Below are 21,621 nucleotides of genomic sequence, written 5' to 3' on the forward strand. Positions count from 1 at the left end.
CAAAAAAAAGCCCCACCCAACCTGGCCTTAATCTGAATAGAGAAATGACAGGGGCACTAGTCCAGCCACAGCAAAATACTGAAATTCAGAAGATATTAAGACCATGAAACAGGGATTAAAGGTGACCTTTGTACAGCTCTCCCACAAGACCTTTTCTGGAATTGCAAACATTAAACTGTTCATTTTAGCAAATCTTGCCATGTAAATCCAACATACTTCCCCCTCTAAATTCATTAGGGAACAAGCACAAGGAAAGGAATTGTGGTGGTTAAGTGTTCTGATCACGTACAGCACAGAAGACAACTATATGAATACAAAATAACCAGATTTAGCCTAGCAGTTGCAGAGTTTCCCAGACAGGTAAGGGGGAAGTGCCAAAGGACCAGAGTTCCACCACAGCAACCCACACCTTCTACCAAGCAGTTTTGCAGAACAGTTGTGAACCACTGCAGAAGATCTAAAACTCGGTAATCCAAGAGATCTCTTCTAGGCTAGTGCTCCTGCAACACTTGAGCTTAATTTAATAAGAAATAACCTATTAGAGCACAAGTGCTTGCTCTTCTGCAGGCACCAAGGGGGAAACACTGCAGATCACAGAGAATAAATGCAATTCCAGCAGTCATTCACACACTAACTCAAAGGGGTCAGGTTTCAGGCACAGTTCCCTCCATGTCACGCTCAAATCATGAAATTCTTATTTCACATGGTCACTGCAATTGTGTACAACAAAGCTATGTTCCCTTCTGCTGGAAGGATTCTAATTGCAATGCTCATTAACTGGCAACCAATGAAGTAAGTTTTATCTAAAGTTTTGTCTCTTCCTAACAAATGGAGTGACTAGCAATAAGACAATAGAGTAATGTCACTCAAGAACATAAAGGGCTGTTTGTAAATCTAAGTAGAGATGATTACTCACAGTAACAGAGGATTATTCAGGCTGTTAGTGCACCTACTCAATTGCCACCTTTCACAGCAGGGCTTAGGCACATGGCTGTATCCAGGCAGAATCACAGAATGGCTGAGGTACCTCTGGATCCTCTGCACAGAGCAGTGGCAGACAGAGTAGATGGATCACTTTGTTCAGGTGAATTTTCAATAGCTCCAAGAATGGTCATTCAACAGCCTCTTTGAGTCACCACCTCAAGTGTTCAATCACTCCCAGAGGAAAAAAAAAATCTCATGTTTAATATCCTGTATTTCAATTTGTGTTTACTGCTTCTTGTTTCATTGCTTATTGCCTTATGTTTATTGCCTCACTGAACATCAATGAGAAGAGTCTGCCTCCATCATCTTTACTTCTGCCACCATCAGGCATCCATTATGCACATGGGTAAGAGCCTTCCAAGCCCCCTCTTTTGCAGGCTGAACAGTCCCAGCCTCTCCTTGTGTGTAAGATGCTTCAACCCCTTCCCCTCCCTGGCTCTGCACTGGACTCACACCTGTGGGGAGCCCAGTCCTGGACACAGTGCTCCAGATGCAAACTCACCAGGGCTGAGCAAACAGGAAGGGTCACCTCCCCTGGTGTGCTCTCAGTGTCCTTCCCAAAGCAGCCCAGGAGGCTGCTGGCCTTCTTTCCCAGAATTGCTTGCTCACTGTCAGCCTGGCATCCACCAGGATGTGTCTTTTATCTGCAAAGCTGCCTTCCACCTGGTGCTGGTACACAGGGTTACTCCTGCCCGGCGCAGGACTTTGCATTTTCCCTTGTTGAATTTCATGGGATTCCTGTCAGCCCATTTCTCAGCCTGTCCCAGTCCCTCTGAATGGCAGTGAAACCACCTGGTGCACCAGTCACTCCTCTCAGCTTTGTCTCCTTTGCAAAACTGCCCAGGGGTCACTCTGTGATGTTATCCAGGTGAGGAACAAAGAGCACTCCTGGCCCCATCAGTGACCCCTGGGTGCACCACGAGTAACTGACCTCCAGCTGAACTTCCTGATGTACATCACGACTCTTCCAGACCAGATCAGACTGTGCTGTGAATCATTTTGCTTTTTGAAAGGCAGTACATTTTCAGCAAGGCAGATGACAAGTGAGTTTCACCTTTTTGTACTCTAACCTGACAAGTGGTGAGTCAAGGCAATGCCACTAATTACAGTTCTGTTGACATTTCCATTGCTTCCCACCAGTTTAGGAGCAACCCATAAGCATCACACACATCTTTGAGATCTTTGTTTTGCATAAAAACTTGCATTACCATTTCACCAAAACAGCAAATATTTATGACTGGTGGCAGCTTCCATCCCATGAACACAATTACCTACAACACAGCAATTCAGTGGGATATTAAAGACAGATAATGACACTCATACACAGCATTCAAGAGATGGACTCTGCCCCCCAGAAACAGTAGGATTGTTCTGGACTCAACAGCACTCCAAAGAACAGGTGAAAAATTCCACAGCAGCTTTTTATGGACAGGAAAGAGCACACCCAGAGGCAATGCAGCCTCTGCAGATGTGTCTGTGGGATTACACCATTTTGTCTTATACACTATTTCCCCTGAGTGAAAACCACAAGATTTCTCTTCAGGAAAAGACTTCTTGCTACTAGGCAAAACTGATTGGCAGAACCTATCCAGCTGTTTAGGAGTTCGGAGCTATGCATACTCTTTTGGAGTCTTGAATCATTAATACAGCATCAGGGTTTGGAGTTTTCTTTTAGGACAAGGATCACTTTGATAGAAAAGTGGAATGAAGTAGGCTAAAAATAGAGAGAAAATAAGCATTTTAGTTTAAAAAACCATGCAACTTCTAAACTCAGGAAGTCTGCCTATTTTTCTACTATTCTTACATTCAGGAGATAAGCCACAGCTCCATCACATTTCACACTTATGGCTTTGGGCAGTCAGCAACTTGTATACTCAAATACAGAACTTTTGGGAGCTCTAGAACTTATGTTTGAACTACAGAATCCCATAATAGAAATATCTTGGATAAGCTAAAACATGGATTTTAAACATGGGGTGCTGCTCAATCCCTTTGCCCACATAAAATTCAAGTTACTTAAGAGAGTATTTCTTTATGCACCTATAACCTCAAATTTCCATGTAAATGAAGCAGAAAAATGTAGCCATATAAAAGAAGGTATTCCAAAATGCACAGATACAATTACAGAAATGCTTCAGAGATGAAACAAGAAGCTTGTTGATTTTTTTTTTTAACTAAAGCTGTGTTGCAATCTGATCTATTTTCTGAACTTGTTTTCATTAGTACTGATCCTATTTAGCCGAAGGAAATAAAGGTCAAGTGACATATGGTCCCACATGGCACAATCCAAATGAGCTAGATGGAAAGACATGTTTTTCACTTCATTTGTTGATCCCATTTCCTTTGACACATGCAATGATTTTAACCACTACCAGCTATGTTGAAATAGTGCTCCCACAAAGACAGAGGACCAGAAATCTTAAATTTATACAAGCTTAGAGTTAAGGCAGAACTGCTGGTTTTAGCAGCCCTGTAGTACAGTATCTTAATCTGTTTAAGCAATAAAAACCCTCCAGTACACTGATCCAAAACTACCACATTATGCTGCTACTGAAGCTATTTTATTAAATCAGAAGATATCCAATATCAGCTGGAAAAACCCCCATCCACTGCCCATGGGGTGTATCATTACTGGGAGCTATGACAGAGCCCCATGTAACAGCAGGACCTTGCACAGCTCACACCTGGCAGCCCAAAGCATCAGGATCTATTTAGCCAAATGAATCCAGCCCTTTGTTCAGCAGCTCAAAGCTTCTGAAACACCCTGTCTCACACAAACTCCATGAAAATATTCTTTTCAGTCACATTTAAGCTATTACCTTAATCTGTCACAACTTTCAGGCCAAAAATCACACATCTTTCATTAACAGGTGTTTCAACGGGCGGCAACAATCCAAAAGAATCCATCCATTTCTGCCTACAGCTCTGTTCAAAATTCTGCAATTGTGGTGCATAATTTTTTTTTCCTTGTTATTTCACTAATTTTTTCCTACCAGCTACGTAAAGTTGTTTTGCACAACATCTACAGAGTTCCAACATTAGACTCCCACAGTCTGTGTGCCTGTTCCAAGGTGATATTTAGACAGGGGTCTTCCCACTGTTCTCTGGTAGCAAAATTTTATTTATCAAGATATTATCCCTATTCCCTGTGTGTTTGAACAGGTTTCATGATGCTTTGACAGTGAAATGGATAAGGTGTATGAATATACATATGTATTTTAATTTAATTTTTTTAAATAGCAGTCTTGAAGATAAGACGGTCATCAGAGAACCTGCATGTTTGCAGAACAAAACCAGTTATTAATAAAGTAGGACCTGCAGCTTTAAAAGCAATTAATGGCTGAGATGCACTTGAGCTATAAAACCCCAAAATGTCCTTACATACATGCCCTTGATTGCTAGTTTTATAGAATTAAGTCACTGAATCAAAAATGCGTCCATAAGGAGATTTAAAACATGTCTAAGACTTTCATTAAAAAATAAATAACTCATCTCCCAAAATTAGCACCAGCAAGAGATGGAAGATGTTCTCTCCTAAGACCATGCAGGACATTGTGTAGGCACATTCCTGGTGTCCACACTCTGCAGAAGTCACTGCTTGGACCAAAGGAATTCTTTTTAACTTTTTACATTGATTATATCTCTTCCCACTGCAAAGCCCGCACTTTTTAATTAGGAGCCTAAGCCAGCCAAGGTCTTTTAGCTGTCTTTTTATCACAGAGTAACCAGGAGCTGTCTCAAGCACCACGTCCTTGCCAGCTTCTGGTGGGTAATTGAGGTCCTGTGCTGCATCCCACAGCAATCTTCCAATGCTCCTGCACTCCTGCCAGCACACCTACAGCCTAAACTGAACTTGAGCACAGCAAGTCACTTCAGGATGAAGCTGCTTCTCCACTTGAGACCATGGGATCAGGCCAAATGATTTTTGTCATCAGCAAGTAGAATCCTTTATAAGGTTTGCTAGCTCGTAGAGTAATGCTTCCCTTTCACTTTTAAATTACTTCCCACTTGAAATCTTCAAGCACCTCTGTCCCTGCTTGATTTTTGTTGTATAAGGCAATTCAGAGACCTGGGCTAGGACTGAGAGTCTTTGTCTTCTGAAGAACAAGTTAGACAGCAACAAATATGGCTAAAAGGTGACTCCTGTAGAAACAACCTGGAAATTCCCAGTTAAGGATGCTCCCTGCAGTGCTTATTTGTCTAAATGCCACTCACAGATGGGTGGGTAGGGAGCACCCAAAAACCTCTCTTAAGGAAGTGCAGTTTCCTTATCCTGGCTGATGCAAGCTAAAATTTCTAACATTTCATCTGTCCCTGCAGAAAGCCATGTTCTTGGAGAGCACAGCCACACTGGGCAGAAGCCACTGGAGCTTTCACCCTCAACACACTGCCCCAAGAAAACATCATCAGCCACAGCCAGTCCAGAATCAGACACTTCAATCCAGAGCTGCTGACACCTCAGCCTCTGTGCACATTGAGCTGATTTCTACCCAGCATCCATGAACACTCCAGGCCTTCCTTTCCTGCATGCACCAGAACCAAAGCTTTTATGGGATCATCTCAACACCCAACCATTAAATCTGGGGGACAACTTCTCACTCGGAGGCCATCTCCAGCATCAGAGCCCACAAGCAATCAATGGCAGCACGTGCAGTGGTGCCCAGGCTGCAATAAACACACCTGGCCAGGTCACTGCAATCCCCTTCCTTCACGGCCCCCTGGTGCTGGTGTGAGCCTGGGGAGCATCCCAGGATCTGCGTGTCTCACGCCAAAACTTTGGAAAGGGACACCACGCAACAAGACCTTCTGTTCCCAAAGCAACTCTTTAGTTGGTTTCAGCTGTGCTCAAAGGGAGAGGAACTATGCATTTTATTTAGTGTTATTCTCTGTTGGTATTTCAAAAAAATTACTGGCAATGGGACAGATATTAGCATCCCCCACAGTTGCTGTTGCCAGATGTGGCTGACAATCTTTTGCTGCCTGTTTTAATAATAACTAAAGCATTTTCAAGGCACTTATATTTTCACATTTTTCTCCCAGCCTCCACTGAGTTTAATTCAGTTCCGATTCAAAGACCAAGAGAGAACATTTCAGCTTAAATATCTCCACCAGACACTGGCTGTCACAGTAAAGAGCTGCAGAATTTCCCAGCCCTTGAGAATGAGCACCATATCATACCCTCCTGTTCATGAACTGTCCAAACACCATCTCAAAGGCAGTTAACACTTGTGTCTCCTTTACCTTTAGTAGAAGACTTTTGCAGACCTTCTTGGGGCAATCTATTTTTAGGCTGATTATTAACTGATTTAATTATGCCTGATTTATTTGGACCCACCTGTACTTGTGGAAATGCTGTCTTCCAATGTGACTTTTTCCTTTCTCTCTGGTACTTAACTCCTTGCTGCACCGAAGAAAGCAACTATACTCCTCACCTTTTTTGGTAGGTTTTACAGGCCAGGCTTTTCCAGTTGCTCATGAAACAGGAAATTCATTGCCTTGGTCATCTTTCTCTGTACCTGTTCAAGTTTAGAGTTCATTACCCTTGTGTGCAGTGTAGAGGAAATACCTCACTTGAAGGACTGCAGCTGCAGCCACTTCACATTAAATAAAGAAACTTTGTTATTGATAAATGACAGAATGTCCTGTTCAGGACATCACTCAGGGAATTTCTATAGGTATAAGGAGCTGTTAAGCATCCTGTGCTCTCAGCTTTTGAAATGTCTCCTTCAGGCACATATCATGCTAAACAGAAATGGAGTTATGCACATGGCCAGCTCAAAGCACAGGCTCCATTTGATGAATTCCTTGATTTGGGGAACAATCTACGTCCCCTATTTTACAACAGGTTTCAATAAGAAAACGACCTGACTATGAATGTCTCATTGTGAGGTCACATGGTTGCTACTATTAACTTAAGAACTGAGCAGCTAAAAAAATTAAAATTTACATCAGCTCTCTCCTTGAATAAAGAGTCAAGAGTCTTGTCCTTCTCAGCTTCCCTAGGCAGGGAAAGAAGCAGAAAGAGCAAGGAGCTGCTGCTTCACATGAGACCAGACCCTCCGAGCCACAAAGTTTCTGCCAAGTTCACATCCAGATGGAGCTCTAAGCCCGAGGCAGAGAATTGCTTAATAGCCAATTGTTGGTATTAAACCTTGTGAGAAGCAGAGCTTGTTCAGTAGTGCCTGCAAGGCTTTAAGCAGGAGCAGCTCTAGCCTCCAGCATGACTGTCCCCGCAGTGTCACTACCCAGCATGTCATGGCACACTGGGTCTCAGGTGTCCTGAGTGTCAGGAACCCAAGTGCTCACCCACTAGAGCAAAGCACTTGGAACAGCAGAACACAGAAGATGATTACAGAAGATGCTACACAGGCCACAGCTGCTCCTGCTCTGACCTCCACTCTCCACTCCAATTTTTCCTTAAGTAGAATTTATACAAGTAGAAAGACGAGGATAAACAAGGGTAAGAATGTCTGTCTCCCCTGCACTGTGCAGGAAGAGCCATTTCCCTGCTGTGTCGTGTGAACAGCTCCTGACTCAGCCATTCCCTGAAGAATCTCTGTGGCATGAGAACACATCATGCTGCACGCTATGCCATGCCACATGGCCCCAGCCTCTAGACAGTCACTTCAAAAGCTCCATCTTTGCATGTGACAATGAGGTGGGGAAGGTTTTCATTAGCAAGAATTTATTTAGAGAAAAAAATATTAATAGGACAGAATTTGTTTATCCTGAGATGTATCTTGAACTGCCAGAAGATGCTTCCTAGTAACAACAAACTCTGAAGAGCAACGTTTCAAACACAAATAAAATGCAGACTTGAAATCCTTCCTCATCCAATGCAGTATCTCTTTCAGGGAAGGCACATTCCCTATCATGTCAGGCTTCTCAATGCAGAGCTATGATCAAACATGATAATCCATCACCATGTTCTCAGGCTAGCTACTCCAAGTTATAGATTTGCCCTAAGACTAAAACAAAAACTTACACAATTTTCCAAACTTCCCTGGCAAGAAACTGTTAATTTTACATGCTATTCATCTTTGGAAGATTTAGTCTGAAATAAAAACAACAGCTGGCCTGATGCTGAAAAGTGTCATACAGCTCAGTACCATGGGGACCACCCAGTCAGTGATAAAATGTTTTATTATATCAGCTAGAGCTGAGAAATGTTAAAGCAGTTCTGTAAATTTAATCACTGGTTGCTGGAAGAGCTGAAGAAAACCTCTCCATTTGTCATCCATATGTTCCAAGAGGAAAAAAAAGGCTGGGCTTATAAATGATGGGTTGCAAACTCTGTAACGAGTTCTGTAAATTCAGCACCTCTCAAGAAATTTCCATTTTAATTTCATGACTCAGAGCCACTCAGCATCTCAGGTGGGATTAGTCCAGTGCCTAATGCAATGACACTTCTAGCAAAAAGTAGTACATTATGTTTTTACTCACTTTGGGATTTTTGAATTAGCACAGCATGGTGCAGCACAAACACACAATAAAGTACAAATAAGTAAATGCTCCCAAATCTCCTGCTAATACTAATAAAAATATCAAAGCAGCACGTAGTTATGTTGTTTTATTCAACAGTCCAATACCACAGTGTAAGAATGCAATTTATTCAACTATTTACTCAAGAGACTCCTGAAAGAATAATATATTCAGAAACTCCCAAGATACGCTCACCAGTGGTGTTTGAAGATTGTCTATTTATATTTTACAATGTCTTCACAGAAGAGAGGTTAAAATGCCTGGCTGTGTCTCCCCTGCCTTGAAAACGGGGAAAAACACATCAATACTGCTCTGAATCTGGCTCCCCACTGCAAGCCAGAGAGCAACTTGCCCTGATGAAAGCTAAGAAACAACACAGGAGTTTAGCTGAACAATTTCAACATAAAACATCATGCACTTGGGGTAAATTGAACAGCAGTTTAGCAACTGTGCATAATGGCAGGTGTAATGTGCAAGGTTAAGAGGCAAATCAAGTAAAAGATCAAATAAAGAGTAAAATAAAACAGTGGGGATCTCAGACAGGCCTGATATCTCTGGCAAAACAGTTCCAGCCCTGGTGCTTCATCACAAACCTGACAGCAAATCCAAGGAGAGAAACAAGTAGGGGCTGTTCCTTTTATTTTTATTACATTTCTGCTGCTGCCTCTTTATGGACTCCAGGATATTGCAGGTACTTTTGATCTTTATACTATCACCACATTAACATACAGTGTATTTCACCCCTGACCCTGGAGTAACACAGAAACTGTTGCCCTGGGTTCATGGCTCAGCTCAGCTTGTTTCAAAGTAATTTACATCATTAATAATTCACATGCATCATTCTGTGAGCAGCAGATAGAGCACATGCTTCAGGAATGGGGCTCATTGCAGGAAAACTCATACATGGATGGTTTAGCTACTATGTAGGCTCAAGGAATATACTGGGAACTTAGGGACATGAGAGGTATTCTTAATGTCAACACTGTCATATTTATACAGAAAACAATGATACTTGTTGCATAATGTATGTATTTTCAGTATGAAAGCAGTGCTGGCAGTTATCTTCACTTTAGGGAACAATAAATGATCTTAAGGACCTCTGCTCACCCAAAGGCAAACAGCCCAGTACAAAGCCCTGTTCCTAGGGACATGCTGCCTACAGGAACTAGGAAATGGAAGAGATAGCTAAGGAAAGAAATGGAGCAAAACAGGAAAACTGAGCCACCCTCAAGACAGCACACCTGTCAGCTTCCAGTTCTGGCCCTGTGTCCTCGCATTTCCCAGATGTTAGGGAAACTTTCCTGTGTGACCCTTCAGGTGCCACTCCCGGGGTCCCAGGGGCACCACCCCAGACTGTCCCTGCTGGGACTGAAGCCCCTTTGCAGTGGCAGCTCCAGTGACCCAGTGGGACCTGGCTCCCTGCACACCCCACACTCACACAGGAATCCTCACTGGCTCATGGCACAGTAACACAAATCCAGCTTGAGCTGGCACTACTTCCAGGGAGGAAGCTGAGCAAAGAAATCCCTGGGCTTTAATACTCTCACAGTTTTTAAGCAATCTGAGGTCCTCCTCTGAACCAGCAGCTCCTGCTGTGTCTGAGTGCCCAGTCACCAGCAGCAGCACAGGTGCCTGTCACAGCACGTGCAGGAGAGGAGGCTGCACGCTGCCAAGTGCTCAGTATTGCAGAGTGCTGCAGTGCTGAGCTAGACTGGCACTCTGCAACATGCAGCTGACACCTGTTTCTGGCTCATCTGGATTTTCATGCTCACATCAGTGCTGTGAGGGGGAAAAAAAGAATGACAGCGCTTCAAAAGGAGAACAGAATCAAGAAGAGCCATGATAAAAGAGTGATCATGGGGAAGGAAAACAATACTGTGTGACAAGCACAGCCCAGTGATTAGACTAAGATACCACAAGGCACTGATCTCATTGGTTTCAGCAACTAAGAAATTCATACTGTTCTTAAGTGCATTTTCTCTGATCTTTAGGTGTTTTAACAGATTTAAAGATCAGATGCTTGGTCATTGGCTGGCACATAAATCCCAGATAATGCCTGCATCCTGAACGGTTACTTCAAGTGCTGAAGTGAATCACAACCATCTGCCCACTGCAGCAGGGCCCTTGGCTGCACCTGCCACTACCACTCTTCCCAAAAAGCCACCCCCTGGCACTGCAGCTCCATATGGACATACCACCAGCAGTAGCTTGTACTCCCAGGCAGGTCCCTGTAGCCCCCAGAGACTGCCTGCACTCTTGTTTAATCGCATGTTGCTGAGGCTTATCTCACCTGAATTCTTTGTCATAGAATGGTTTGGGTTGTAGGAGACCTTAAAGGTCATCTCGCTCCAACTCTCAGGAAGAAACCACACACTGAATTGGCTTTAAGACACTAGACTTCCAAGCAGAAAAATTGCCTGATCTTCAGGCAAAAATTGCCAGGTCTTCAACACAACAGCTCCCTACCACAAAACCTATTTCCAGTTCAGAGATCTTTTCATTGAAACTCTTCAATCTTCAGGCACTGTGATTATTTTCAAGAATTATGAGAGTTAGATCCCCAATGTGATGATGCTCCATGAATCAAAAGAGATTGCCTCCCTCAAAGTTGCTAACAAATGCTCAGAGTACCCAGGAGCACACGATCAGCTGAAGCTGGACTGCACAAGAATCCACCTGAGCCTGCAGCAAGTGCTGTCCTGTGTTCTGAACTTTGCTCAGAGCTCCTCCTCTGCCTCCCCAGTCCTGGGGGCCAGTCAGACTATCTCATTCTTACACTTCTCTCTAGGAGCCTTCTCTTCCTGCATGAAGGCCATTCCAGCATTCCGGAGAACAGTTTCAGTCTTTTGTTTCTCCAGCAGCATCAGCTGGGACACACAGATATCAGAGTTTAGCAGTGCCTCCCCCCAGGCCCAGCCTGCTGCCTCCAGCAGCACAACACATCCACACACAGGGATGGCACAGGAAGGTAAATGAAGACTTTTAAACTTGTGTGAGAAAACTACCAAATACCTCTGCAATTAGTCAAATATATTTCTTTCAAAAAAAGCTACACCAGCCTATCACAGACTGTGTGGGAAAAAAAAATAACTATATATAGGATAGGTTTTCATTTTAAACACAGCATTTCTTAACAGATTAAAAACTGAGATGAGCAAATACACTGCTTAGTGTGTAGGAATTTAAATGGTTTCATCCTGGTAATTTCCAGGCAAGTGCCATCAAGAAATAATACAAGTAAAAATGCATGCTGCTCCTTGAAGTATAGAAGTTCTGGATAAGAAAAACTTCATTTCATCATTAAGAGCAAATGCTGTCTCAGAGTCATCAGTATGATCTGCCTTTTGATGCAGAATAAATATCTCAGTCTAGTTTTTAAGACCCTGCTTTCCAAGCTAAGATTACTTATACTTCTTTCTAGTTATGCATGCCTGAGATTTTGCACTCATGTTTGTTTTCAGGGCTTCTATTCAAGTAGAGTGGTCTCAGGTTAAAACTTCCTTCAAATAGGGGCTCGAGTCATTGATTTTATTCCTTAATGATGAATTGAAAAATTAAATAACCCAAGAAAAAAATTTTGTCAATATTTGAGATGTTGGCACCTCCCTCTGGTAGTGATAGATTAACCTGGAATCTATGATTTGTTCATGAATATCCTATTACTGTAAGAGAATGCATTATAAGTATTTCTGTTCGTTGTTGACTTTCACTGCAAGAAGTGTTATTTATTTTGCTAGAATCTACGAGAGTTTCTCTTGCACCATCTGGCAACCTCATTTGCATGTTTCACATTGATTATAGAAACACCATTAAGTATCTGTTTAACTTTCCTCAGCACAATGCTTTATTTTTATTAACAGAAACTGTTCTGATCACCAGCAGTAAATCTATATTCTTCCCAGCTGAACGTCATTTCACATTCCATTTCATCTCAGATGAGTTTCTTCCTATATACTCAGAATACAATTTAGGATGCAGATGTCAGGGCTTTTTAGGGCCCTGGCTTTTAAGCACAGACAGCTTCATTCACAAAAGTCAAAAACTAACTACCTGACAGATGTGAGGTGCCTGCTGCACAAGGGATCCACACCACACACTTCAAGAGGCAGCAAGGGGAGTTTATTGCACTCACTGCCACAACACATTGGCAGAAAGAGTCCACTGACTTGGAACACCACCAGGAATGGCCTGTGCTCTTATACCAAAAAAAACCACATTTGTTCTCAACAATCCCACCTGCACTGCTCAAGGATTCCCCATGGTCTTTAAAAGGGATAAGCAGGCATTTATCTAAAGGGAACAGGAAAGGACAGCCCTGGAACTTCAGCAACTCAAGACATTGGGGTAGGAAATTAAAGAGCCAGAAAGAACCATCCGGGTTACCAGTCCCCTGCCATTTAGAGAGCTATTCCAAATGTTTCATCCCTCTGTGACTGAATGCAGCCACATTCCTGAAGCGACAAAATCACCTGATTTAGCATTTGCAGTCAGGCTGTTACCTGCCACCTTTGCTTAAGTCACAACAGATTTAGAGTAAGTTTGGGTTTTTTGTGTTTGTGTTTTGGCATTTGGTGGGGGTGTTTGTTTTGTCATGTGTTTACATGTGTTTTATAGAAACAGAAAGCATAACACTTATCTAGGCTTCACACAACAGAAAAAACCTTCAGAAAAAACATAATTAGAATATTTCACAGAAATATTAATGGTCACATAACCTAACTCTGTTAACCAAGTGACTAACACCCAGGGAGACTCATTCAGAATTTAACATAATATAAAACACCTACATAACACACACAAACTAGTGAAACATACATTATTATTTAGGTAAATCCTTCTAAACTGCTGACTGTATGTTCATTAGCCAAGAGCCTTAATCTGAGAAGTTCGAACATCCTTGGCAAACACCTCCAACACACCAGTGCCACACAACTCCATGTGGACACAAGGCTCCAACAACATCCATCTAAGCTTTGCAGTTTTATTCCTGATATCCTATCACCCAACTAAACCTCCCAGCAAACCTTCAGTCATTGCTGCATCCCTGTTGGGGTTTGCTCATTTCAGATTCCTCCTGAATGTATTCCCCTATATCCTCCCTACCATTTTTTATTTGCTTTGCCAACCAGCTTTCTTCCGTGCCAGACTTTACATGTAAGGGCTGTCTCAAATACATGCAGTACTTGCTCTACTCCTGTATAACCCTGCAGAACCCACAAACAAAGCCTGACAGTGACAAAACAGCCCAAGTGCCAAGACAAGCCTCCATGCTGAGCCAGGCATATTCTCAGCTCCTCACAGCCATCTGTCAGTAACTGCACCTGACAAGGCAAGCAAGTGCAAGTACCTGAGGCAGCAATCACCTTCCTCCCAGAGCTGTACATATCCTACAGCTCTAATGCAATGAGGTACAAGCTGTGGTGGTACCTTCAGTGACAGCTGCAAGTTTATGAGTGGCATTTTTCATCTCAGCAACCATTTCAGGTCTTATCAGGGCTTGCTGGCTGAGACTTTTTTTCCCAGGGGTGCTTCTTTTCCTCACAGTGCTGGAGTTCAGGATTTCACGCAACAAACCCTCCCATTTCAGCATTACCCTGCAGTGATCAAGAAGGGAGATCACCTCTGCATCCGCTTCACCAATTCCAGTAACACCTTTGTAAGGCACGGACCAGCCCAGTTCTGCCAAAGAACAGAAATTCTTCTGGGCACTCAAGCACCTTCTTCAGATAAGGTAAGCTCCAGAAACAACCCTTAGATCTCTGTGTAAGTACCTTATCCAGAAAACACTACACAGGAATGCCTACAGGTGCTCAGAGAGTATTAGTGCATGTGTGCTGCAACACAGGAGACAAGAACTACAAGTCTGGTTTTATTTCCCAATGTAAATACAAAAAATACATTCTGTTCTGGACACAGGATCAAATACTTCCTTGGGTTTTGGAGCAAAACCCAAAAACAACTTGGAAAAAAGGATAAAAGGGTACTTTACCACAAGCTACATTGTGAGGGAAAGCAATTGGCACATTTTTAAGTGCACAAGCTGTAACTGCATGAATTTGAATTATAATGAAGTTGGGAAAAAAGGACTAAAGACACACACATGCTGTTTTAAGTACACTACCTCCAAAGTTACTATTTAACTGGTCTTAATAACATCTGAATCTGTGAAGCTTTTACTGACTCAAAAGCAAAACTACCTCGAAGCATGATATAATTATTCTATCATTATTTCAAATCATTAATTAAAACTTCATAGGAACAAGCTGGTGGGATTCCAGAAAATCAGCTACCAAAAAAACCCAGCTTTCTGCTGTATTTCCTAGTGATAACTCTTCCTCAGAACAGCTCAGACACAATGTCAAGCCTCTCCATGCTGTCAACCTTTACACCTGAAAAAGCAGCAAGGATCTCTTGCGGTGCAGTTTTCAGAGGATACAAATGATAAAAGGTTAAACTTGAAAATGCTGTCCTCAAAACTGCACAAACCCTTCAGCTGCCTGAGGCAGACACCTTTGCCCCCCAAAATAAGTATTTGGACCATAAATACTGAATATTGGAAACCACAGACAGCCAAAAGCTAAGCCCCAGAGGTACTGATTACACAGTAGCTCTGAGAAAATATAAAGAAAAATAATACAAACGCAGACCACTAGCTAGAAATCCCTCACAACCCTTTGCACTAGTTAAAGGGTCAGAAGAAAATTCACACAGTAGTAACTAAAAGAGAGCCACTACAGAAACCCACAGTAGGCATCTATAACAGTTAAGTAAGAAAATGCATGCTAGATGGTACTAAAGCCATTCTTCTTTAAGAACTGCAATATTTTACCTATGCTAAAAAAATCAGAAGAGCTTGTACCTAAAGATATTTACAGCTTGAAAAAACCTTAAAGAGGTACAAGACAATAAATCATAAATGAAACCAGCAAGGAAATTATACCTAAAGTAGATAAATAACATCTAAGTATTCTAGACCCAAAATGTTAGCTTTATAAATAAGAACTACCTCTCTTCTAACAACAGTACATACTGACTTCACTATGACACAGCTACACCACCAGCCACCCAAGGACACACAAATCCCACAACTCCACCACATTACTGAGCACTCCCCAGCCAGGGCCCTTATATAAACCCACCCTCAGCACACTTCTGGAGGCTGCTCCTATAAATTTGGCAATGGCAAACAGCTGTTGTTCCCATACAGTCGAGAGTGTGAAACAAGGAGTTACTTCTGCCTGGTAAGTGGGGCTGGTTTGGGCCTTTTCTTTATCTAGGGGCTTCTTTTTGGGGTTGTTTTTGGAGTTTTTTTCTTCAGGTTTAGTTTTAATTTAGTTGTTTGCAGTTACTATTAAACAGAGAATGTAGCTATATGTGTGAGGAATTGGCTTTTATAGAAGCATCTAATATAATTAATTGTTTCTCTAAAGGCTGCAGGACAGGCTCTAATAGCTCTGCAAAGCTGTCTAACAGCAACAGCTTATAGGTATTAAGAGAAAAAGCACAGTAGCACCGCAAGTACAGTGGGAGTATTAATGACTGCAGCACACTGTGACTCACAGAACTGTTCCCTACTCTTAAGTGAGCTTGCTGAGAACAAGAAAGGGATAGCAAAATAAGTGTGCAAGAGGGCTTTGTTCTCTGTGCCTGGGTTAGCAGAGAGGATGGAATCCCATGAGTGGTAAGGCTCACAGGGGATCTGAAGGGACACTCCTTGGGCAAGGACTGACCTCAGTGCTGTACTTTAATGCAAAGTAATAGCTAAGGTATTCTGTAGCTTGGGCTGTATCCTAACACGTCCTCCTTATAGCTGGAGAGTTGAACTCTTTGTCAAGGACTTCAGCTCATTTTTGACATAAATGCTGCTGCAGGGGTTTATTCTAGCAGACAGCTGCTGGGTCCCCACTAATGCTGTAACAAAGTTTGTGGCTTCACAGTAACATCAGTGAGTGGTAATGACTTCATGGGAGGCTTCTGAAGCCATAAGGAGAGAAAGGCAGCTCAAGCAACAAATCAATTTTGTGTTCCACAGCATGACCTAACACAGTGATCTTGCAGCTGCTTTTACATGCTGAAAGGGGGGAAAATGCTGTTCTACAGTAACTGTAACTCTGAGCAGAAATTAGATGTGTGGCAGGAGCAAACACTCCACAGTAAAGGCTTATCCCAGTGCAAAAATAATGGCATGTCTTAAAAGTTAGCAAGCAAGCATTAAAAACCCTAACTACAAATGGGTTTGTAGTAGAGCAATGGCAGTAAGTGGCACATAAGCTGTTTTATTGACGGAGTAAATATTATATTTTTTCCTGGAAAAAAACCCACAAATATTGATCAGAAAATAACACAGACCACTAGTCAAGTGCTTTTCCATGCAGAGCAGGTGAAACCAGATCTAAGAATATCAGTGTTGCCACTTTCAGTAATTTATACCTACAATTTAACTTCCAGTAGAGTTAATTATCCATATAAAGGAAATGGACTTACCAGAAAAAACAGTTGTGCTATAATTAAATTAGTTGACTTCCTTTGTATAGATTACACAAAACACAAAGATATGCAGTTAAGATGCAAAATTGCATGCGAGTGCAGCCTGTGAGCATACCTTCTGCTGCATCCTAAATTTAATACTTAAGATTTGCCAAGTTTGTTATTCTGTGACTTCAGCTAAGTATGCAATAAGGCAATTAGGAAATGACAAATTATAAACATCTTCAAATTCTAAACTAGTTCAAGTTCCAAAAAGAAAGAGCTGCATGTGAACAAAAGCAAATATTTTGGTCCTTGAAATCATGAATGAAGCATGGCATGTGTTGCAAGGTATAACTATCAGAATCTGATAACTGGTTTTGTCTTTTAATGAAAGCAGGAGTTGCCTGTTTGAATTTTTTGTTTTTCTCTTTAGGTATGACATGACACTGTGCCTAAAAATTATTTCTGAACTATATTTTGTAATATAAAATTTACAGAGCATTTTAACTGTGGCTTATCCTGACAAGAAGGACTCAGGGATGCTGGGGGATGAGAGGCTGGACAGGACCTAGCCATGTGCAGGCTCAGCCCAGAAAGCCAAGAGTGTCCTGGGCTGCAGCAAAAGCCCTGTGGGCAGCAGGGGAGGGAGGGAGAGGATTCTGCTCCACTCTGGTCAGACCCCACCTGCAGTGCTGCCTCCAGCTCTGGGGTCCCCAGCACAGGAAGGACATGGAGCTGGCTGAGAGTCCAGAGGAGGCCACCAAGGTGATTAGAGGGATGGAACACCTCTCCTAGGAGGAAAGGCTGAGAGAATTGGGATTGTTCAGCCTGGAGAAAAGAACCTTATTGTGGCTTTCCAAAGGAAGCCCACAAGAAACATGGAGAGGGGCTTTTCACAAGATCCTGGAGTGCCTGGACCAGGGTGAATGGCTTCAGACTGAAAGACAGTAGGTTTAGATTAGATGTCAGGAAGAATTTCTTCACTGTGAGGGTGGTGAGGCACTGGCAGGTTGCCCAGAGAAGCTGTGGCTGCCCCATCCCTGGAAGAACTTGTCAGGTAAGATGCGGCTCTGAGCAACCTGCTCTAGTGGAAGGTGTCCCTGCCCCTAGCAGGAGGGTTGGAACTGAATGGTCTTCAAGGTCATGTCCTGCTCAGGCCACTCTATGATTCTGTGATCTACTGTGGTCTTGTGTTTTCTCTACCTTAATCTCCACAAGCCCTTGAGAGGTGTTGGATTCCTATCAAAACAGTGGGGCTAAACACTGCACTGGTGCAGTGCCCAAGCTGAGATCTGCTGTTCCTCTGTGGCTTGAACTCTTAACACTCCTTAGCATTTGATCCTCAGGGCTCCTATCACTCATCTCAATTACAACAGTTAGTGATTAGCACTCCTGAAAATCTGCTCCATGCTGTTTTCAAGTACACAGGAAATTAAACCTTTAAGGACCACCCATGAAAAGTTTGGGTCAAGTGATTTGCCTTGTGTCATACAAACTCCATGATAAGAGCTGAAATAAGTACAGTCATCCACAGAGGTTTTTCCTCAAGATGAATAATACTCTCACAATCTGCATTCCTGATCTCCTTAACTAAGCCCACTTCTGGAGGGAAAAAAATCTGATTCAAAGCTTGCTCACTGCAGACTTTAATTCTTTATAAGCTTCTGGCCTTTAGGAAAAAAATTGAGACTACTGCCATGATCATACACCCTCCCCTTAAGCAGGCAGTTCATTGTCTGATTAGTTCTTTCAAACAACTTAATTTTCTTAATGTGCCTATGCAGGACAGCTTCAATATATAGCAAAATCTATATTACTGCAGATTGATTTTAGATTAATGACAGAGACCATTGCCTTGGTCTATCAGTTTATGTAGGTCTGCTACTAGCTGAGGTGGAAGCACAGTCTGTGTCACTGGCTTTTAAGCATTAAAAGTAGAGAAATGGTGAAACCCTGAGTTTTTGTTGTCTATTACAAGCTGAAAGAGTGTGAAACAATGTTACACAAACCTTTATTGACTTCTCCTTTTATTCCTGGTCCTGGGTCCTATAGGAAATTACATTAAAGGAAAACTTTCCCTAAAACAGTCCATCTTTTAAAAGGAGTGTTTATTGTAGACTATGTGCAGTATAGCAAAAACCAGAAGTAACTGAAATAATGGTTTGCCTTTTTTTCCTGAAAAAAAAACTTGTTTCTGACCAGCTCAGTGGACAAACAGGAACCTAACAGGAAGCTGTTAAGTCACTCACATGTGCTGAAAATACCTGCTCTACCACCAAGTTTAGAGTCTAGGGAGATAACTTCATCTGCACTGTAATACACCAACATAACTTTCTCTGCTTATTTAGACCATTCCTCTCCATGTTTTTATCACTTTGCCATAATCTAAAAGAACACTCACAGATGCACTTCTCAAGTGAAGGCAGGACACAAACTCTATTTACATCAATGCAACACTTGATGTTGTACCTGAGCTCATTCAACTGTGTTGACAGGAAGATAATTTTCTGTCTTTTCCCCAACTAAATCTGATGCCTCTGACTTTCAGTGAGACAGGTAGAGCTAAACCTGTTTGATTATACACGCTGGTTGTCAGCTTTACTGATCATCTGTGACTTGGCTCCTGGAGATCAGGCTTAGCAGGGAAGTGGATGTCGATGATGCCCGTGTTTATGTCAGTCTGCTGAGCTCGGTGTTGCAGCCCCGAGCTGAGCTTTGTCCTCTGGGTATCAAATCTGAGCTCGGCTCTGCACTTTAGGGAGCATCCATGGGCTCAGCCCTGTCCTTTGGGTCACACCCCCGGGCTCAGCCCTGTCCTTTGGGTGGCATCCATGGGCTCAGCCCTATCCTTTAGGTACACCCATAAACTCAGTTCTGTCTATAGGGTCACACACCAGGGATCAGCCCTGTCCTTAGGGTGGCATCCATGGGCTCAGCCCTGTCCTTTAGGTCACACCCATAAACTCAGTTCTGTCTATAGGGTCACACCTCTGGGCACAGCCCTGTCCTTTGGGTCACACCTCTGGTCACAGCCCTGTCCTTTGGGTCACAGCCCTGTCCTTTGGGTCACAGCCCTGTCCTTTGGGCCACACCTCTGGGCTCAGCCCTGTCTTTTTTGGGCCACATCTCTGGGCTCAGCCCTGTCCTTTGGGTCACAGCCCTGTCCTTAGGGTCACACCTCTGGGCTCAGCCCTGTCCTTTGGGCCACACCTTTGGGCTCAGCCCTGTCCTTTTGGACAGGCCCAACCTCAGGCACTCCCGCGGCAGCAGCGCGGGCCGAGGTCGCCGTCTGGTGGCCAGGCAGCGGCAGTGCCCGCGCGGCTCTGGCCGTGGCCAGCACGGCTCCCGGCCCTCACGGGCAGCGCTCCGAGGCCGCTGCCCGGGCTCAGCAGGGCGGCCTCAGTGGGGGATCGGGGCACGGCTCCCCTCGGCCCCAGCGCCACTCCTGTCCCCTCAGCGCCGTGCCGAGCGGGAGAGGCCGCGCTGCCGCCCTCGCGTGGGCACAAGGCAGCGCTGCAGGCGCGACCGGCGGTACCCGGCAACGGGGCTCCCTCAGCAGCGCTGGGCTGGAGCAACTCGGCTCCAGGGGAACGGGGCTCCCTCGGCAGCGCTGGGCTGGAGCAGCTCGGCTCCCCGGGAACGGGGCTCCCTCAGCAGCGCCGGGCTGGAGCAGCTCGGCTCCCCGGGAACGGGGCTCCCTCAGCAGCGCCGGGCTGGAGCAGCTCGGCTCCCCGGGAACGGGGCTCCCTCAGCAGCGCCGGGCTGGAGCAGCTCGGCTCCAGGGGAACGGGGCTCCCTCGGCAGCGCTGGGCTGGAGCAGCTCGGCTCCAGGGGAACGGGGCTCCCTCGGCAGCGCCGGGCTGGAGCAGCTCGGCTCCCCGGGAACGGGGCTCCCTCCCGGCTCAGTCAAACGGGGCCCAGTCCCCCGGAGAGCCGCCTGTCCCGCTGCTCTGTCTGACCGGGGTGCCTCTTCCAAAAACTTTGCCTCCCTCCACTAAAATCCACAACTTTTTGATCTCCCGGAGCTCTGCTGCAACCTCCCCTCCTCCAGTATCTCGTTAGTCTCTATCCATGCCTGGTTTTCCCCTACACGCTGCCTAAGGTGTTTCTTGGCTTGAGTGATCCTTCACCTCACTTCAGTGCTCACTAATTCATCTCCTCAAAACCTGCAATCCAATCCCTGACAGTCAACCTTCCCCCCCATGAAATGGGCTCTCTGCATCCCCGGGGCTTTCCTGGGGCGCAGGTTCGCTGTGTGCACACAGCTTTGCTCCTGGTGTAGCAGCGTGACCGGTCTGTGTCAGAGTCGGCAGAACGCATGGGTGAACCTCACTGCCAAACTGCTCTCGTTTGGCAAAATCTGGGTGTGCAGGGCTGCTGTCTGAGGGATATTCCTGACCCTTGCAATGCTTTCCGCTTACTCCTTCGGGTGCAGAGCAGTGGGTGTTCCTGCACAAACCCTCCTGCAGTGCCCCAGACCCTCCATTGATAAGGCCTTAATCAGCACATTCCATGGAGCTCCCAAGGAGTTGTGCAGAAGCTGTTAACAGTAGTGTGGGACAGGATCAGCCGAGTGTTGAGCTGCCTAAATTGGCAGTTGCTATGTCACTGCAGAATGCCATCACCTCCCTGTAAATCAGCTTTCTCGGGTCCTTTGCAAGTGGCAGAAGATCAGAGGGGTCCCCT

The 21,621-nt window shown here is 44.3% G+C and overlaps 1 protein-coding gene and 1 long non-coding RNA gene across 2 annotated transcripts in view; one reads left to right on the top strand and one right to left on the bottom strand.

Annotated features, from left to right (window-relative positions):
• The window catches only part of LOC135304521 (uncharacterized), a 33,559-nt gene extending 17,980 nt beyond the window's left edge, over window positions 1-15,579 (bottom strand). Inside the window, exon 1 of the long non-coding RNA XR_010365899.1 lies at window positions 15,473-15,579. This is a non-coding gene — a long non-coding RNA (uncharacterized LOC135304521). The remainder of the gene's footprint in view (window positions 1-15,472) is intronic.
• A 6-nt stretch (window positions 15,580-15,585) lies between these two features.
• Window positions 15,586-21,621, top strand: part of GDPD2 (glycerophosphodiester phosphodiesterase domain containing 2) — an 18,105-nt gene continuing 12,069 nt past the window's right edge. The window contains exon 1 of the mRNA XM_064427001.1: window positions 15,586-15,707. The gene's annotated coding sequence lies outside the window, so the exon portion shown is untranslated. The remainder of the gene's footprint in view (window positions 15,708-21,621) is intronic.

Source organism: Passer domesticus, chromosome 7 (assembly GCF_036417665.1).
Source record: "Passer domesticus isolate bPasDom1 chromosome 7, bPasDom1.hap1, whole genome shotgun sequence".
NCBI classification, from domain to species: Eukaryota; Metazoa; Chordata; class Aves; order Passeriformes; family Passeridae; genus Passer; species Passer domesticus.